Source organism: Meriones unguiculatus, chromosome 15 (assembly GCF_030254825.1).
Source record: "Meriones unguiculatus strain TT.TT164.6M chromosome 15, Bangor_MerUng_6.1, whole genome shotgun sequence".
NCBI classification, from domain to species: Eukaryota; Metazoa; Chordata; class Mammalia; order Rodentia; family Muridae; genus Meriones; species Meriones unguiculatus.
The window spans coordinates 32351957-32371468 of NC_083362.1; the positions used below are offsets into that span (position 1 = coordinate 32351957).

General features: G+C 38.7%; 1 pseudogene; it reads right to left on the reverse strand.

Annotated features, from left to right (window-relative positions):
- Nucleotides 1-638: 638 nt before the first annotated feature.
- On the reverse strand, nt 639-4881 carry LOC110560932 (small ribosomal subunit protein RACK1-like; annotated as a pseudogene).
- Between the last annotated feature and the right edge of the window lie 14631 nt (nt 4882-19512).

Sequence of the window (19512 nt, forward strand, 5' to 3'; positions counted from 1 at the left end):
GACTTATTGGATAGCAAATAGTCAAAGGTTTAAATACATATTTAAGTCCATTATTTCTTCTTCATTTTTCTATCTGTCTCTCTATGTTTCTCTTATTCTACCTTTTGTCACTTCTTTTTGGCTAAGGAAATAGAGTCAATAAGAGTCAATATGTCCATTTCATCTTGTTTCTTGTAGTGTTCCTCTCAGAAGGTATGTATGTGCAGTTATTACTTTTTATTTGTGTATAATTTAAAGTCTATTAACTTCTAAAGGTTATCATATTTCTCAGACTATTCTTTATATAATAATTGCTTGGGTCAAATGTAATGTGGTTGCTAGCTTTACAATCACTCAGAAAACCTAAAAAAGTTAAAATTTACCATTTTATTTTTAATATAATTGAGTGACATCTCAGCACAGCTTTAAGAAGCCCTGCAGTACACACTATCAGATTATGCCACAACGAGGCAGGAACACTCATGTCCTATCAGTCATCTGTCATGAAAGAACAATTTCTCACAAGGGCCAGTTTAGAAAATGAACCTCTTCTGACTCGGAAGCTTGAGCTTATACAACGTTACTATCAAGGCTGCTATTGATAAGATTTAATAAACACTTGAAAACATTTGCTTAGATAAAAGACTTTGTAATTGTTTTTAAGCAGTGCAAGTGGAGTCATGCCTGATAGTCTTTTCTTTCTTTCGCTTATCAAGTGATGCTCTCTGGGACATGAAAAAGCTATTCTCTGTAGACAGCACTGTCACGATCTTACTGTGAACAAGAGGGCACGTTTGAAAGTGCACCAAGCTGAGAGTTTTACTGCTAAGACAGAGGGGAAAAATGTTCTGATCTCTCCAATTTAGACTTTCAGGTGTGTTACCTCCCACTCTCTCCACCTTAGCTCCACGTTCTAGAAGGTTTACCAAAGCTCAGGCAGGTAGCGAGAACATCGATGGTTTCCTGGGTTGCTGCTATTCCTAGGGTCCCAAAGGATACATCTAACTGCAGCAGCAACAGAAATGTTCTTAAGACACAGTATTGGTTTGATTCTCAGCAGGTAGAACAGTGGGAGCTTACCCTAGGAAAAAGTTTAAAGGATATTCTTTAGCTTGATAAATTTGAACAAACATTAGGGTGTCTGTACAGTTGAGAAATGAATAGCAGATTGAAAAGGTGTATAAAGAGTACCCTGAACCTTTGCCAAACTGAATTGACTGTGTTGGAACTGCTGTCTCAGAGTGTATTTAAGTTACACGACAAGATGAAGGAAACACACACACACATAAACACACACAAACACACACTCACACACTTCTCAAATTAATGCTTTTGTGTTCTGAAGGAATGTACCCATAACTTTCCGTAACACAATGAAGAATATTTTATAAGCCTACTTCTTAGGACAAAAACTGCTCATACCCTACAACACAGCCCCTTAAATATGATGGAAATTACTTCTTCTGATGCCTAGTGGTAAATAGTAGTCTGTTGCTTTATTGGGGGGAAAAACCTAGTGAAATTGGACTTAGAGAGGGGCTTTAACACTAACAATCTGTGGTGAGTGGAACTAGTTTTAAAGTTAATTTTTACTTTGGGAACCCAAATAGCCACTGATAACGCTCCACTCTTCATGCTGAACTATGCTGTTCAGAAATAGATTCTTTCTTTTTTTTAACTAATAAACTTTTTACTTTCTTTTTCTTTTTTATTTCTTTATTAATTACACTTTATTCATTTTGTATCCCCCTGTGGTTCCCTCCCTCCTCCTGTCCCAATCCCTCCCTTCCTCCACCCTCTGCATGCATGCCTATCCCCAAGTCCACTGTTGGGGAGGTCTTCTTTTCTCTCCTTCTGATTCTAGTCAATTAGGTCTCATCAGGAGTGGCTGCATTGTCTTCTTCTGTGGCCTGGTAATGCTGTTTCCCCCTCAAAGGGAGGTAATTAAAGAGCAGGCCAATCAGTTCATGTCAGGGACAGTCCCTGTTTCTATTACAATGGAACCCACTTGGATACTGAACTGCCATGGGCCACATCTGTGCAGGGGTCTTAGGTTATCTCCATGCATAGTCCTTAGTTGGAGTATCAGTCTCAGGAAAGACCCCTGTGCTCAGATTTTTTGGTTCTGTTGCTCTCCTTGTGGAATTCCTGTCCTCTTGAGATCTCACTGTTTCCCACAGAAGTAGGTTCTTAAAGCAGATTTAGGTGGATGATTTTGGAAAATCCTTAATTCACAGGACCATTGGACATAGCTGCTGTTCCTATTTCTACTCTGCTGAAATCAAGTAATAACAAATCCAAGATCAGGCACAATCTTTGTACTTAAATGTATTCTAGAATGATCATCTACAGACTTCATTTACTTCATATTACTCTCTCTCTTTCTCCTTCCGCCCTCACTCTCTCTTTACTCTTTTTGTGTTTATCTTTCTCTCTTTTTTTGTCAGAAAGCCAGTTTTTTTTAAAGAAGTGAAAGCACTGAGATTTATTTACTTAGTTCTATCAACTTCATGTAAGAATAGATGAGAACTAATACAAAGGCCCACAACTAGAAAAATGCACAGAGAGATAGGAGTGTGAGAGCACTCAGTCCTAAATAAGAAATCCCATCCCTCAGGGATCAGGGAGCAATGCAAAAGTGGAGGCAGGAATATTATAAGAAACTACAGGGGATAAATAATACTAAGTCCAGACACTACAGAACTGACATATATCAACTAACACTTAATGCAACAGCACATACAAGGCCTTGTATGTTCAAGTGAGCTCCCTTCCCTAAGCAAGAATCTATCTTCAATAGGTGACTGCTTGCAAAGTGAAAACAGAAAGCCAGTTTTATTACCAAGACTGTCATAAACTTTTAGCATGTACCAGCAGTCACCTGCCACCATAGCACCGGATACGCTGTACAGCCAGCAAACAGAGTCTGGCCTTCAGCAGACCACGCCAGAGAGGTACACTGGACTGGCTCTGCCTTGCTGCTGGTGCTACTTGCTTCTTGCTTCAGTTCATCTACAGTGATTTTGCCCTCCAAGCCCCAGATCTTGCTACTGGGGCCAGTGGCAGCACAGAGCCAGTAGCAGTTAGAGATAAAGCACAAGGCATTGATGATGCCTCCACCATTTTGTATGTTCCCACCATCTTGTATGTACAGGTGCTTGCCTTCGCTGAGATCCCTGGCCATCCTTGCCTCCAGAAGCGCAGAGGGATCCATCTGGAGAGACCATTACTGTGTTCAGATAGCCAGTGTGGCCCATGTGGTTTGTCTTCAGCTTGTGGTTAGCCAAATTTCACACCTTGACCAGCTTGTCCCACAGGAGACAATGATGGGGTTGCTGCTGTTAGGGGACAGAAGACACCATTCCGAATGACTCTCATCCTGGACAGTGTAATTACAGACACTCAGAGTCCCTAACTTTATGGTCTTATTTCAGGATCCAGAGAAAATTTGCCTTTTCAGAGGCAAAGACTACACTCAGCACATCCTTGTGGCATACATATTGCCTATTGTTGGTGCCTGTTGTGAGAGCCCAGAGGCACAGTGTTCCATCCTAGAAGCCTGAGAGGGCAAAGTGAGCATCAGAGGAGATAATAACATCACTAACAAAGTAGGAATGGCCTCACAGAGCTCGCCGTGGTATGCCATAGTGGGACGCATCCCTGGTCAGCTTCCACATATTGATGGTCCTGTCTCGAGGGTCACTGCAGCAACAAGGATGGCACTGGAGAGCTCAGGAGAGCCAAGCTTCACAGCAGCTGGCACTGCAACCCTGCAGAGGAAAAGAAAGCCTATATTTCTCTTTCTTAGACACACATGACTCTCTCTCTCTCTCTCTTTATCTCACATACACTCTGAAAACCTATAAACTTGCATATCATATCCTAAATTATTCCGTCCCTAAATGTGCATAGACAATATGTAAAAAATACTTTTAAAAGATTGAAAGTAAAATATACTCAAGAGACTAACTGCTAAAAAATAAATTTTCTAATCTCTTCAATTAAACTTTCATGTGTCATGACTCCTGCACAGAGAGGTTTGAACAAAGGAATCAATCTCATGTGAATTCCATTAGTCATTCTGGCTGGCATTATAGACTAAAATAAATTGAAATAGGCAGAACCAAGTCCTGTGAATCATAAGCTGTTTCCTTATTTGAAAAATTCTAATGCCAGTCCCTTGTGGCAATAATCTGGGATCTCCACTCCATGGGTTTATGAAAAAATTGAAAATATTCATAGGAAATTGAATCCACTTCATCTTATAGAATCATCATTTGATAAACATCACACCATTAACCATAATCACACACAACAGACTACAAAAGGTGTGTAAGCTTTATGCCATTTTCAGTAAGTAATTGGAGAAAATGTTGGACTGGCTTGGTCCAGTAGAATGATCTCAGGAGCGGCTCAGTCTGGATGTGCTGTGTTTGTCAGTGCTGATCTCTGAATGCCTTCACCCTGCCTTCAGTGTTTTCCTTATGCCAACAAGTCTATGCATGCAGTCACAGGACATCATTTCTTTCTTTTGAGTTGTTGCTGCTCTTCGCACATTTTTTTTACATTCATTTCCAATCATCAAAATTAAATTTATGTATTAAACATCTATTGATTACTTTACTAAAGTTGTATTTGTTCTAAATAAACTTTGAGTGCATCCTAACTATCACAGTAGGAACGTCTGACAGTAGGAATGGTCTTCTGTTTTTTGTCCTCCTCCAGAAAAGCACTCATGCTCCTTTTTTGATGTGCTTTTGATCATACAGAAGGATTGGAAAGACATTACATTCTACCCTATTAGCCAGAAAAGAACCTTCCCTATGGAGTGGGTACTATACAACTGCATTAAATTTCTTTCTGACCCCAGAAGCTGGAAAGAACAGAATTCACTTACCTCATAGCTAGTATTTGTAAGTTTCTATAGCAGTGCCAAGAGAACATACCAGAGAAAAACAGAAAAACAAAGAAAGCCAATACATAAATTAAAAATATCAAGAGGAGGTATTGACTATATTCTAAACCTAAATCAAAATTTCTTGGATCTTTTCCTATATTACTATATAATACTGTATATCTAAAATAGTATGGAAGGATGACTGACCCAAATGACATTATCTGTTGTAAAATAAGTAATCATTAAGAAAGAGACATACCCCTCCCACCCCTCACCAACTGTGGCAGGTGGGAGAGCTAGCCTCTAGGTCATGAGAATATCAGAGCTGTCTCTGCCCCTTTCCAGCTGCAGTGCTTGGGAGCGGGCTCTGTACCTTGCCTGGGCAGCCCAATAGAGCTGGACCTGGCCGAAGGGGTCCTTGGTGGGCTGAACCCCAAGAGATTGAGCATGGAAAGGCTGGCCCTGCTACTTGTATGCCTTGTGGTAGCATGGGTGAAGGAGAGATGCCCCCTCCTCTCTCCCTGGCCCCTAGACACTGCAGCAGGCAGGAAAGCTAGCCCTAGGTTCATAAGAGTGGGAGAGGTGGGTTTGCCTCTTGCCACCTGCAGCACTGGGTGAGCTAGCTGAGGCATTGCTGGAGAGCTCACCTTAGCAGTATGGGTTCATAAGAGCTGGTTAACTGACCAGCTCAGCTACTACCCAGGCCTAGGTCCAGGGTTTTGAGTTGGCCCACCCCATATAGGCCCATATAGGAACTGCTGGAGCACGTGAAAGGGCCAGTCTTACATATTCAAAGCTGCAGAATCTCCATAACACAGGGCAACAACAGGATATTGGAGAGAAGTCCCAGTGAAAATCCAGTATTGGCAGTACAGCAGAAGCCAAAGGGGGCTCTAACCAAACCAATGAAACATTGCAACAAACATTTACAAGTAAAGATGTGTGGACACAAAAGTAAACTGTCGGACACACTGTGCCACAATGAGGTGTTTGTTTGTTTTGTTTTTTTTCTTTTTGGCAGGGAGAGGTTTTAAAGGTGGAGGGCAGATACAAAGGGACAGGAAGGTGAGTGGGATTGTAGTTTGTGGTATGAAATTCACAATTTATAAATAAAATTAAAAATTGGCTAAATACAAAAAAGAAAGTGAGAGAGAAAGAAAGACATAAGGATGTGGAACATTTATTTCCATGATTATCCACTATTATCATGACAGCATTAGTATATGAATACTAAGAACTTAAAATCTCTATTCCTTTAAGTTTTTAAGATTTTAAGATTTCTTTTTTAATTACTCACAATTTACCAAATAATAAAAATGTCCTGGTTCCAAGGAAAGAGAGTTAGGTTGCTTTAAGGATTTATGTAGCCCCTGAGATGTTACCCATACTCCAATAGATGATTCTACACCCAGGTACATATTCATGGCACTAAGTGGACTCAGTGAGTGAAACAAACAACAAACAAAAACCTATGAGAAACGGGAAAGGAATGGTGGTAGAGGGCCTAGGGAAGATATTGGGATGGGGTAGATGTGATCAGATCATATTATATGCATGCATGAAATCCTCAAAAGTAATCAAAATAATTGAGTGGACTGAGAGGAACTCTTACAAAAACTTCCACCTAGAATTTACCCTGCCTACTGGATATATAGGATAAATACAAAATAGAGACCGAAGAAATGTGCAACCAATGCCTGGCTCTACCTGGGACCTACTCCATGGTAGAGAACCAACTCCTGACATTATTGATGATGCTCTACTGTGTTTGCTAATGGAAGCCTGGCATAGCTGTCCTCAGAGAGGCTCCGCCCAGCAATGGATAGGAACAGAAACTGAGACTCATAGCCAAACACCTGGCAGAGCATAGGAAGCCTTGTAGAAGAGTAGAGGGAAGGATAGAAAGACTCAGAGGGGGCAGGAGCTCCATAAGAAAACCAACAGTCTTAACTAACCTCAACTAACCTTGGCCCAGAGGAGCTTGCAGAGACTGAAGTACCAACCAAGAACCATACATGGACTAGACCTAGTCTCTCTATACATATATATCCAATGGGCAGCTTAGCCTCCATGTGGGTCCCCCCAAAAGGGGACAGAGGCTTTCTTTAATGGTTTCTATTGAATGTTTTTTGATCACTTCCCCGTGGTGGCCCTGCCTTGGCAAGAAAATGTGAAATAAGAAGTATACAGGCCTGATGAGACTGGGTGTGCTGGGGTGGTGGGGTGGGTTTCTGTACAGGGGCTCTCCTTCTCTGATGGGCATGGGAGGGGAGATAGAGGAATGAGGAAAGAACGGGTAGGAAGGGACTGAGAAGGGATGAAGGAGGAGGCTACGACTGAGATGTAAAGTGAATAACTAATTAAATAAAATAATAATTGAGTGGTATTTTTTATCTTTTTTTCTCTTGAACCCACTGATTATCCAATAATCAATGAATTCTTAGCTTTCATAGAATGACGAAGACCATAGCATGTTTTATTTTAGTCATATCAGTTGTGAGTCTTAATGTATATTTTGTTTGGGCAAGAGATGTTTTTTTACTAATGGAAGTATGTTAAAGAAATTATCTTTCAAAATGTAAGATGGTTTATTTTTTGAATTATATATAATAATTAACATTCAGTTAAATTTAGTATGAAGGGTCTACAATTTATATATATATATATATATATATACATTTATCTTTGTTCTTTCTTTTTTACATGCATTTCTTTTAAAAAATTATTAATTACAATTTATTTGTTATGCCCAAATAGTGATACCCCAAAAGACCACCATGAGGAGTTGAGTTTGTTGCAAAACACATGAGGACCTTTTAGTTACAAATTATTACAATCTGCAGCTTGGGCTCACACACTCTCATCACCAAAGTGGTGGTAGCCGAGAGCCCTGTGCTCCTGTTAGTTGGGTGATTTAAATATTCCAGTCCCTCCCAGCATACCCAAAGCAGGAGGATTCCTGCCTGGCAAGCATCTATTGGTCAAAACATAAAAAGGGATGCTGCATTTTGAATTGATTGGCTATAAGAAGGTCCTCAAACCATTAATGGTCTATCATCCCTTTCTAGGGGGATGGGCTGGTTTCCTAGCAACTGTATCTCTAGTGGGTGGGGAAAGAATGCAGTAAGGCTAGTTCTTCCCCTCAGGGCATTAAGGCTAGCTCTTCCAAAGGTGGCGGGACATATCTCCACCCAGCTAGCCTTAGTTCAGGCCTGTGCTTTAAACTTTAAAATAATAGCCACTGATTTTTAATCTTTTGGTCTCTTGTATTCACTTTGTATCCCAGCTGTAGTTCCCCTCCCTAGTCCCCTTCCAATCCCATCCACCCTCCCTCTTTTCTTTTTTTGCCCCTCCCCCAGTCCACTGATAAGGGAGATCCTCCTCCCCTTCTATCTGACCCTAGCCTATCAGGTCTCATCAGGACTAGCTTCATTGTCTTCCTCTGTAGCCTGGTAAGGCTGTTCTGCCCTCAGGGGGAAGTAACCAAAGAGCCAGCCACTGAGTTTATGCCAGAGACAGCCCCTGTTCCCCTTACTAGGAAACCCACTTGGATACTGAGCTGCCATGGGCTACATCTGTACAGGGGTTCTAGGTTATTTCCATGCATGGTACTGAGTATCGGTCCCAGAAGAGACCCCTTTGCCCATATTTTTTGATTCTGCTGCTCTTCTTGTAGAGCTCCTCTCCCTCCAGGTCTTTCATCTCCCCCTTCTTTCATAACATACATTTTTAATGTTACCATTTTCAGTAGCATTTAGAGCTTCGAAATGTTTCTTCATGGACTTGTTCCATATATTCATTTTTATTTTTTATTTCTCAGAAAAATGACAATAAGGATGTTCTAAAAGTTGGATATCTTAAAGTTTCTGATTCCTTTCCTATACTCACTGTGGAATGATGCCTTGAACATGAAACTTCCTTTTAATTCTGAATTTCCACTGTACCTTTTGCTGGTGCTGCTGATGTGATTTTTCTACATGAAAGGACAGGGTAGGAAGAGCTACACCAAAGTCATTAATGATTCCCTTGAGGGGAAAATAATAGATATTGCTCATCAAAGACAAAAACAAGTAACCCCATAGGAATGTGCTATGTAGTTTATGAAAATTTCTCATTTTCATTATGAGTAACAAAGGTGAGAAATCAGTTTGCTGTAATCTTGGCATGATAGCACAACTACTATTTACTATATGAAATGAAACAATTTCTGGATCCTGTTTTTGTTACCAAACTCTGTTCTTCGAATCTCTGCATATTGTCAAAGATACATTCTTCTCAACAGTTTTGAATTGATACTACCAACACCTGCCATTGAAAACAGACTACACACACAATGAATTTTCTAGTTACATTACTGTCTTCATAGACCAAAGCGTGTAGATGGTGAGCAGTGTTGGCTATTAATCCCACTGATGCTTATTAAAGAGCTCAAAGGCACAGGGAAATAGTATAAACCAGAAAGCATTCGTTTAGCAGCAGCCGCAGAAAAAAGCCACCACAAAGAACTCTGCACATGTTCAGTATCTTGAGAACCAAACTCCGAGAAGATCATCCACCTAGTCTTCAGTATTAACTCTCAGCAGCCCTGCTTGCTACTCTTAAGAACCAAAGCCAAACTTCAATTAAAAACAAAACAAAACAAAACAAAACAAAAAAACCAAAAAAACAAAAAAAAAAACCCTAATCTGTGGGGGTGAGAGGGTTGGGTGATAAATGTACTCCCATTTCCTCATTTCTAGCAACTATTAGATTTTTTTTTCTACCTCAAAGAAAGGGAAGCAGAGCAAATTTCCAAGGCTGAGCTTTTTTTTGTTGTTGTTGGGGGGTGAGGCTTCTTCCTAACACTGAGCTCAATTATCTGTGTGTACCATCAGCAGAGATTCTGAAGGTAGTGCTTATTGAAACTGACCTGGTGGGCATCCAGGTCTTAAGGATGAATGAAAAATAACTCTCCTGAATGCTGCTGAATATGTGATAATGTAATTAGTATTCCTGCCAACAGAATTGAAAATGAGATGTTGTATCTCCAGGGACTTTTACAAGTCTCTGTAAATAGTTTTTCTTAAAATATACAAGATACATAAGGGCTAAGCAAAAAGGTTCACTCTAAATTAAAATGCTATTATGCTACAGATGATGTGGGTGAAGGGCTTACTGAATCCTCACTTGCAGATTGACAGGAGAAAGCCATCATTTACATATTTTCCAAGTATACTCAGCCCCAAAGGCATTTCAGTTTTTCAAAGAAAAATAAAAACCACTTGGGTTAAAAATAATCCACTAGAGGAATAAGATGGAAACCCATGGTTAGTGTCTCCATGACTCTGAAAATAAACATTAACATTTATTTGATAAAAGAAAAGGAACTCTTTGAGATAAGGTACTTTCTTTCATATTTCAAAATGACATTTTTTTTTTTTAAGCATGGTGTTTCAGATTTGTGGAAGATTGCTGCCTCGATTTGTTTGAAAGATTAAGTCATTTACTGTATTGGCACCAAATCAAGTCAATCTAATCAGTTTTCCCTTGGATACTTTAGTAACTTAGAATTTAAATGTTAATGAGTTCCATTCGGATTATTTACATACAGGTGCAGAGGAAATAATCCAGTGGGTTGTTGCCCAGTATCTGCAAGCTAAAACTGCACAGACAAGAATTCTTATGTTTTTCTTTCTCCCAGAGCATTTGCAAAGGATGAGTGAGCTTCCTTCAGTCTCAGCGGGACTTCCTCAGTCTGGCTGGGTTTCAACACAAAATGATTTCCTCCTCAGAAACAAGAACACAATGCCAGTTCATCTCTTACTGCAAATAGGAATAGAGATGTATGTTTGTGGCTTAAAGACTCAAGCCAGGAAGATATCTGAAAGGACAGCCACTGGGTGAAATAACTAGCCTCAGTGGTGTGACTACAAACTAAAATACACTGAGTTGGAGACCCATAGTACCTAAAGCCTTTTCCTCCGGTTACCATTAAAAAGCTGTGCAGCTCTGAGCAAGCTTCAGTTGTTGCCTATGTAAAAGACGGTAGTTGGAACCACTTTCTCTTCCATGTATTCCCATCTGCTGTATGCTGACAGTTTGCCTGTTACTGCTAAGGGAAAGCTGAATATAGTATCCCCAAGCACACAACATTGTCATCAAGATTACTTTGAAGCTGAAGTCAATGGAAAAGCAGAAGACATACATTGCCCCCCCTCCACTGATTGCCTAAAAGCAAGACAGAAATTCACAAAACTGTCTCTCCATTGCCTTTGATGAAGGACACTGCTGATCCCTGAAGTTTTTTGGGAACCTGCTCATTCTAGAAGTGACACCTGAGAAATCTACTAATAAACTTTACCAACTAGGCTTAAATCTACCATGAAGTTCTTTCTGTATTGATCTTTGGACTTCTGTCTCTAGCCACTCAATATCATTTTTCTTTGTCTTGTCACTTCTCTGAAAATCCTTTGTGGAATTTAAGCCACCCTTAGAGAAATACTTCTTCCCTGAGGAGTACATATATGTAAGCTGTGTGTTAATATGTATGACATGGTTGTGTGTTCTCTTGATAATGTTTGCCATAGATGTCTCAGAAGGCGCTGTCATTTACTAACAGCCCCTCAGGATCCATTTGCTGCCAATGTGATGCTATTAACCAACAGGCCATTAAGAAGCTATGAGGAACTAGCTTGGTGGCTCATGCTCATAAACTCAGGGAGGCTGAGGCAGGAGGGTTGTCATGGACTTGAGGTCAGCCTGACCTACACAGTGAAGTTCAGGCTGGCTTGGCTAATAAAAGGGTTTTCTTTTAAAAACTAAAATGGATAAGTAAATGGATTGCCCTTCGGAAGGTTTCCTGGTGTGCTTAGCTTTCTGCTCCATGTGCGTTTCTCTCATATTGGAGGCCAGCTCCTGTCTTCTTAGAGGATGCACCACACAACAAACTCGCTAATGCCTTGTTCCTGAAATTCCAGTCCCTAGGAATGTGAGCAAAGAGTGCTTGCTGCCAGGTGTTCTGCTGTCATAGCACAAAAAAGGACAGGTGTAGAGGAAACATTACTTGTTTTCTCTCATTGTGATGAGCTACTGACCAGTTAACTCATTGGCCTGAAACATTGTTGACTGAAATAGGTTTTTCAACTTTTTAAAAAGAATTTTAATTGATGTCGTTCAGTATTATCACTTTCAACACCATGTAGAGACTATGGAAAACCAAGAGGCATCACCCTTCTCATTTTGCAAACTTTGGACCAGTCTTCCTTAATTGAGAGTTGAGGGTACATGTGAATAATTAATAAATTTATATGAGTTGGCCTATTTTCAGTATTTTCAGTTTTAGATGACATTATTTGTATCTTTTAGTTGCTGTTGGTTTCATTTTTGTTTTTCAAGATTAGGTTTCTCTGTGTAGCCCTGGCTGTCCTGGAACTCACTCTGTGGATCAGGATGGCCTCGAGCTCTTGAAACTTGGCTATTAACCTACCTCTGCCTCTAGAATGCCAGGATTAAAGGTGTGTGCCACCATGCCCACATTTCTGTATCTTCTTTAAAATGTAATTTTTTTATAACAGCTTTTATGATTGGAATTGGGCTTAGCAGTGATCATTTCATAGATGTTAACAAGACTTAATTTCTCAGATAATATGATACTCTTTTTCTAATTGTATTACTGCTCTTTGAAAATTCCTATCTTATCTTGGTGCTTCTGGCATAGACATTTCTTCCTTTCTTTTCTTTTTGTTTTTTGAGACAGGGTTTCATGTAGCCCAGACTGCCCTAGAACTCACTGTACAGCTAAAGATGATCTTGAAATCCTCATCCTCCTGCCTCACCTTCCAAGTGAGGCATGAACCACTATACCCAGCTACAAATACTTCTCCAATACTTCAGCTTCCGTTTATATAAAGTGAACAGGACACTATTTATCCATCATTTATATGAGACAGACCCTAAATTGGGTTCTTTCTATGTATACATTTCTTTGGGGCAATGTGTCCATAGCTCTGATTGTTATAATAATGATTATGCTTCATTTATACCTGGTATAATGAGGTTTATTTGTAGGGAGGGGAAGGGGAGAAGAGTTAAAGCCTGAGTGAGTCATGAGGATAGAGAGAAAGAGACAGAGAGAAAAACCAAGAGAAACAGGGGGTGGGGAGAGAGAGAGACAGAGACAGAGACTGAGAGATACCTGCAGCCAGAGGGGGTGAGCTGGGGTGGGAGGTGGACCTTTATATCCTGTGTGTCTGGTGCATGGGCGCAGGTGTTGTCAGGACCTGAAGACCCCTGAGGACAGGCCAGTTGAATTGTCTGCACAACTGCTTTTCTATATCTCAATCATTCATTCACTCATTTTTATTATCATAATCATTGAATACTGTCATTCATTAATATTAAACAAATACTAAGTGCTAGAGGTACAATAGAGAAAAGAACAGAGCTTTTGCCTTTAGACAAGGACTGTGATAAAAGAGTTAGCTTTTACGTTGATGATGAATTCTAAATAGTCTTTAGATCCATTATCTTCTTTATCTTTGGTTTTACATGCAATAGTATTTTTCTAAATACGCAGAGGCTTGTGTTAATGAGACAAAAACTGAGAAACCTGGAACAACAGAACCAGCTTCAAGCATATTCTGTAATAAATTAAAAAATATGATCCTATTCTGGACCTAGGAAGTACTGAGATTCAAAACACCTATTCTTCACAGCCCATTTCCCATGACTGTCCCTTTTTCTCCATTTCTTTCTTCTGGAATCATCTTCCAGAACATTCATTACTCACACTACTCATCTTAAAAGATTAACATCTATGAGTGTGTGGTGACTGATACAACGTTAGCATATTGTGGAAACATAATCTCAAATTCTGTGATTCAAAAATAGAAAATGTTTGCCCAGGCAATGGCTTTTGTGAAATATAAAATTATAGGTACTATTAAAGAGGAGACATTTGTAAACAAAGTTGCCATTCTCTTTAGCCATGAGTGCAGAGAACTAGAATGATAGAATCAAACTGATCAAGCAATTTCTCAGCATATATATTTCTTAGGTCCATTTTGTAAAGCCAGTATATATTAACTTTAATCAAACTTAATTTCAGAACTGAAGAGCCCCAACATCTAAAAGCATATTGGCTAGAAAGGTTGATAAAGGACATCTGAAAAGAAGGGAAATAAACCTGTTTTTCTAAGGATGTGTCCAAGCACTCAAGTCTTCATCCCGATAGCACACACATTTCCTGACTTTCAATCTGACACCCATAAATATTCTTGCTCAATGGGTCTTTGGGTTCCCCGGTCTCTGTAAATATACCATAGCTTTTGATTGTTTTATGGTGGAAGTTTATTTTATTTTGTCTTCACAGTTGGCTTTGTTTTTTTTCCATGTTTTATAGACCCTTGTCTTTTTATTAGTTCAGTGTTCCCTGTTGATTTTGTGTTGTATATTCCTGCTGTCACCACCAGAACCTCACTGTAAACAAGAATGTTGCATCTCAGTGGGTTATTTTCTGTTAATGACCTGTGATACAGTATATAAATAAACCAGAGAGCCATCCACAGGTGCAGTTTATTAGAGTTACTGCACTGTGGCTCGGGTAATGTTCCTTCGTTCTTTAAAACTTTGCTGCTTTGAGAAGCAAAAGGGCCAGCTCTCTGGCAGTTTTGAAGAGAGAAAAATGAGCCTGCCACTTTACAATGGATGGGAAGCTGGACTAATAATCATCACTTCAATTTCTCAGTGTCAACATCTGGAATGCTGTACAAGATAAAACATTCCACTAAACCAAATTACTCAGATAAAGTAGTCCTGTCCAAACAGCTGACTTGAGCAGGAGTAGAGAGAACATACAAGGTCCCTCCTCACACATAAAAAGTAATACCCACACTATACTGCTCAATTAGAACAAGAGGGATTGTTTTGGGCTGCACACAGGTGTATAATGAAGACCGATAATGATGGTTTATTAATGAATTCTCATAACCCCTGGTGTGGTAGGCATTATTAAGACATGGTTCACGTGGGGCAATGGAGGCTAAGTAACTCGCCCAAGGCCACATAGTGAATCAATCTCCACCAGAGAACACAGGCATCAGATGCGCTCCTGCCACACCTTGTGCTCTAACCACTAGATCATGGTCTGTTTCTGTCTTGGGATGAAATTAAAAGAACTGAAATTGGAGCTCAAGATCCAAGACATAGAAGGAATATTTTGTAATGATTTCTGAAGGGAACTGAGAGGCAATAAGGGGCTCTGAGAATACTGTAATGTGCTTCAGATAACAGATACGTATTTCTGGCTTTGAAGTGCATTAGGAATGCTTTCAGGGTAGGCAAGGCAAGAGAAATAACTTGAGTAAAGCATAAAATGAAAAAGAGGAGACTAATGTCCTGGACAGTCTATGTTAGTATGCAAAATACTGAAAACATAACTGAGATGTGATCAGGCATACTCATGGTGGTATTGCTATTGGCCCTAAAACAATTTATTCTCAGAAATTTGTATCTGAAGTTGTATAGAAAATAAGGCTGCAGGAGTCTCCCTTTCTAATTGTGAATAGACTGCTAAAAGATGACTCTTTGTTTTTTTCACCTTTTTGGTGTACATATCAAAACAAAACGAAGTTTACTTACAAAGCTTTATGTTTGTTTATTTGTGGTTTCCAAATCTACATATCTGTCAAGCGTCTCTAGGATGAATCTATTCTACCAACAAAAGCAGCCCACGTATAACAAATCCTCAGTAATTGAAGGCGTTTCGCTAGTGCGCGCACAGTCACGCCTGTCTTCAAGTGATGAGTTTCACTCTGATGCATCTCAATATTCAAATTTGTTCCAGGTTCTTTACCAGACAGACATACTTATTTCCCTTTGCTGTGTTTGTTCTGGAAATATGAGTGGAACTACATGATCCTTTAGCTTTACTCTTGTATCAAACAATCAAGAGCATGCCCTCCATGGCACTGCACAGAATTACTTTTGTATCTAGCACTTTCAAACAACTTAAAAAATCTACTAACCAGTGAATTATACAATATTAGAAGAAACCACATAAACTTCACAATAACCAGGTCATAGCTGCCCCTACCTAAGTGTTCTGTTGTCTTAATTGCCATGCTCTGATAATCTTACTATTTAGATATTGGAGCATCATGGCAGTTCGTTTTGATCATCTGTTACTTTGAATGGATATGACAGTGCATTGGCATTGAACTGCTGGAAAGAGAGGTGAAGCTGTTAGCATCTGAAGATCATCCCAGAGCTCTGCATCTCTGGCTCTTCTCACCTCTCCAGAGTTTCTCAATAATACAATCTTTTCAGATACTGGATGATAAGGTAATTAAAGATACACATATATAAGTACTTCCTCTCCATAGACCATCTATGTGGTTGCATCTTATAATCTCTGAATTATAATATATATAATATGTAATTCTTATTCCATATTATATACATATTAAATATACACATAATATTTATTTATAATAATATGTATATAATATATAGTATGTATATAATATATAATGTGTTTATATTATGTATCTGTATTATAAATTACATCAAAATGCTCAGAGAAAGACCACTTTCAGGTGTTACCTTTGCATATCTGCATAAAAGTTTTAAATCATCTACCAAAAGGTTAACATTTTCTTTGATCATTTGTTTGTTTTTAAGAAAGAAAAATGAAATACTGTTATACTTATATATCAGCAGGCAAAACAAAGAAAACAAAAATGGGTGAACTGGCTTGGTGGGTAAATAAAGGTTCTTGCTGCCAGACTGAACTGTCTTCATTCAATCATTGGGACCCATGGGATAGAGGAGTAAAAGGACTCCTAGGAATTATTCTCTGACCTCTAAATGTGAATACATGCTCATGGGTACACACACATACACACACACACACACACACACACACACACACATGCCCACACCCAAGTGCACACAGAGGAAATAAATTTAAAAACTCACAAGTACATTGGCAAAAATGTATCTGAATCAACTAATACTCTCAATGATTATTACCAGAATGCAGTTCTGGTACTTTTGAGAAGCAAAGAGGCCAGCTTTTTGTTCTTGAGCAGAGTACGCAATTCATCATCTGTTTAGTCACTCACATTTTTCATACCTAACTTTCATTTTTACTCTTTTAATTTCTAAGTTACTAAAGGCCGTGGAAATGAAAATAAAAACAAAACAAACAAACAAGCAAAAACCTTTACCTGCTTTGAGATATAATTCCCGAGTAATGTATGATGGAAATACTTGTATGTGCTTAAATGTGAGCATTAATACATATGAACACATATAAATTTTCATAGTGATTTGTGTGACATACTGTTTCATCAAGTAAGATCACTAACTGAGAGGATTTGGTGGCTTCTTCTCTGTAGCTTCACTTAGCAGACACTGCCAGGATTTCAGGCCCCTGAAGGACATGGCAGTTGGTGCTGAGGCAGGTGGTGCTGAGGCTCAGTGGATGTGGCAGGAAAAACCCTGGCATAGGACATACTCCAAATTTACATGCCCATTTAAGACATGTGATTAGATTTCACTTGTATATGTTTTCCTGTTGAACAAAGCCTTTATTTTTTGGATAGTTGGTCATTGCTTTAACTATAGGACAATTTTGTTATAGAAAGTTATTCCTATTTAGGAACATTTCTACTAAATTATGTAGTAAGTCTGAAATTTGCTTTACAGGACAAATATTTAAATCTGTTTATAAAACTTGGCTTTTAACAGATAGTATAGTAAAACAATATTTTAAAAGACTTTTAACTATGATAACTAAAATTTGAAATAAGGTACAGAATATCCCTCAAATAAAAAAAATATAAAGAAAGATAGAAAGAAAGAAAAACCAGATGATTTCATCAACTAAAAGAGAAGACATAACATATCAATGACTCTGTTCTGACAAGAAAATCAGGACTGGATCTAGGTATTCCTAACTCACCTCTGGAGTACTCCACATGCTGAAATTTTTCACATTTTCTGAGAATGTATTCATGTGGACTTTGAAAATACTAGATGACACTCATCTTCAATACCAGTGATAACTGACTACCCAAAGTAACTAAACATTTCACTTTTTATGTTTCTTCCCATCTGGTATATTTCTTTTTTAATTTTTATTTATTTATTTATTACAATTTCTTCACTTTATATCCCATTTGTAGTCTCCTTCCTCGTCTCCTGCCAGTCCCACCCTCCCTCACTCTTTTCCCCCTCTCCCCTTCCCCTAGTCCAGTGATAGGGGAGGACTCTTCCCCTTCTTTCTGACCCTAGCCTATCAAGTCTCATCAAGGCTGGCTGCATCATTTCTTCTGTGGCCTGGCAAGGCTGCATCCCCAGGGGGAGGTGATCAAAGAGCTTGCCACTCAGTTCATGTCAGAGACAGCCCCTGAACCCCTTACTAAGGAAACCACTTGGAGACTTAGCTGCCATGGGCTACATCTGAGCAGGGATTTAGCAGCAATTCCCATCTCTGAACACTTCTGTCCTGCCCACTACTGAGCCTTATTTACATCAGATCCTAGGAATGAGCTTTCTAGATATGAGAAAATTCATAAAATTTAATAAATAATATGTGGTTCCCTCATGCATAAAACGTGATATATAGACAACAGTTAGAACTGTAAATAGTAATTCCTGAAAGAAGCTATGTCTGCAGAGACTGAGTGACCTGCAACATTCCAACCTTCCCAATCACCAAAGTTCTAATCAGTCACTCAGTCTCTGCAGTCATAGCTCACTGTAGACTCCCTCCAAATAATCATTTCTTGTTAACCTGTATGTGGTAACTAACAATCTGTGACTAATCTATTAAAGCCTTTTAGACCCTATTAGCTTAGCAGACCCCTAGCTTCCACCAGCCCAGAAGCTAAGAATGTCATCAGGTAACACCAAAGATATAGAAAAGCTTTCCCTATCTTTATGTAACCACCTCTTTGAAGAAATGCCAATGTATTTTAAAACTTGCTGTGACTTATGATTTTCTTTGCCCCATAAAACTAAATAACTTCATGAAGCTTCTTCCACTTCGGAACCTGGATTTGAAATAACCTAAATCTGTGTTCTCGGACCATATCCATGTAATTATAGCTCCAAAACAAAAACAAAAACAAAAACAAACAAACAAAAAAACCCTCTTATCTTAACAAAAGATAAAAATATAAAGCAATTAAGAACTCAGTATTAAGGTGAATTATCTGTCATTACTTTTGTTTTCAGTAAGGAAATAAAACTTTAAATAAAGTTTTTAATAAAGAAATAAAAATAAAAAACAATAGTAATCTTTGTTAATGAAATAACATTAACATTGATCCCACTTAAAGTTATTATTTTGACTTAGCTAAATTTTAATTAATATTAATTAAATTATTATTAATAACATTGATAGTAGTTTGTTGTACTATAAATTAAAGGAGAACAGATTATCTACAAAAAAGAAGGACAAAATTATGCAGTGGGCATAGAACAAATTACTGAGTAAAGAAAGGATTCAATTCTTCAGATCAGCTTCTGCAGCAGCAGCAGCTTCCTGCTTCCCACAGTATGGAGAGTGCTGTCAATTAGACATCACTGATTAATCTGTATCTGCACTGTACTCCTTACACTTTTAATAGAGTGCAATTTTTGTACAATTC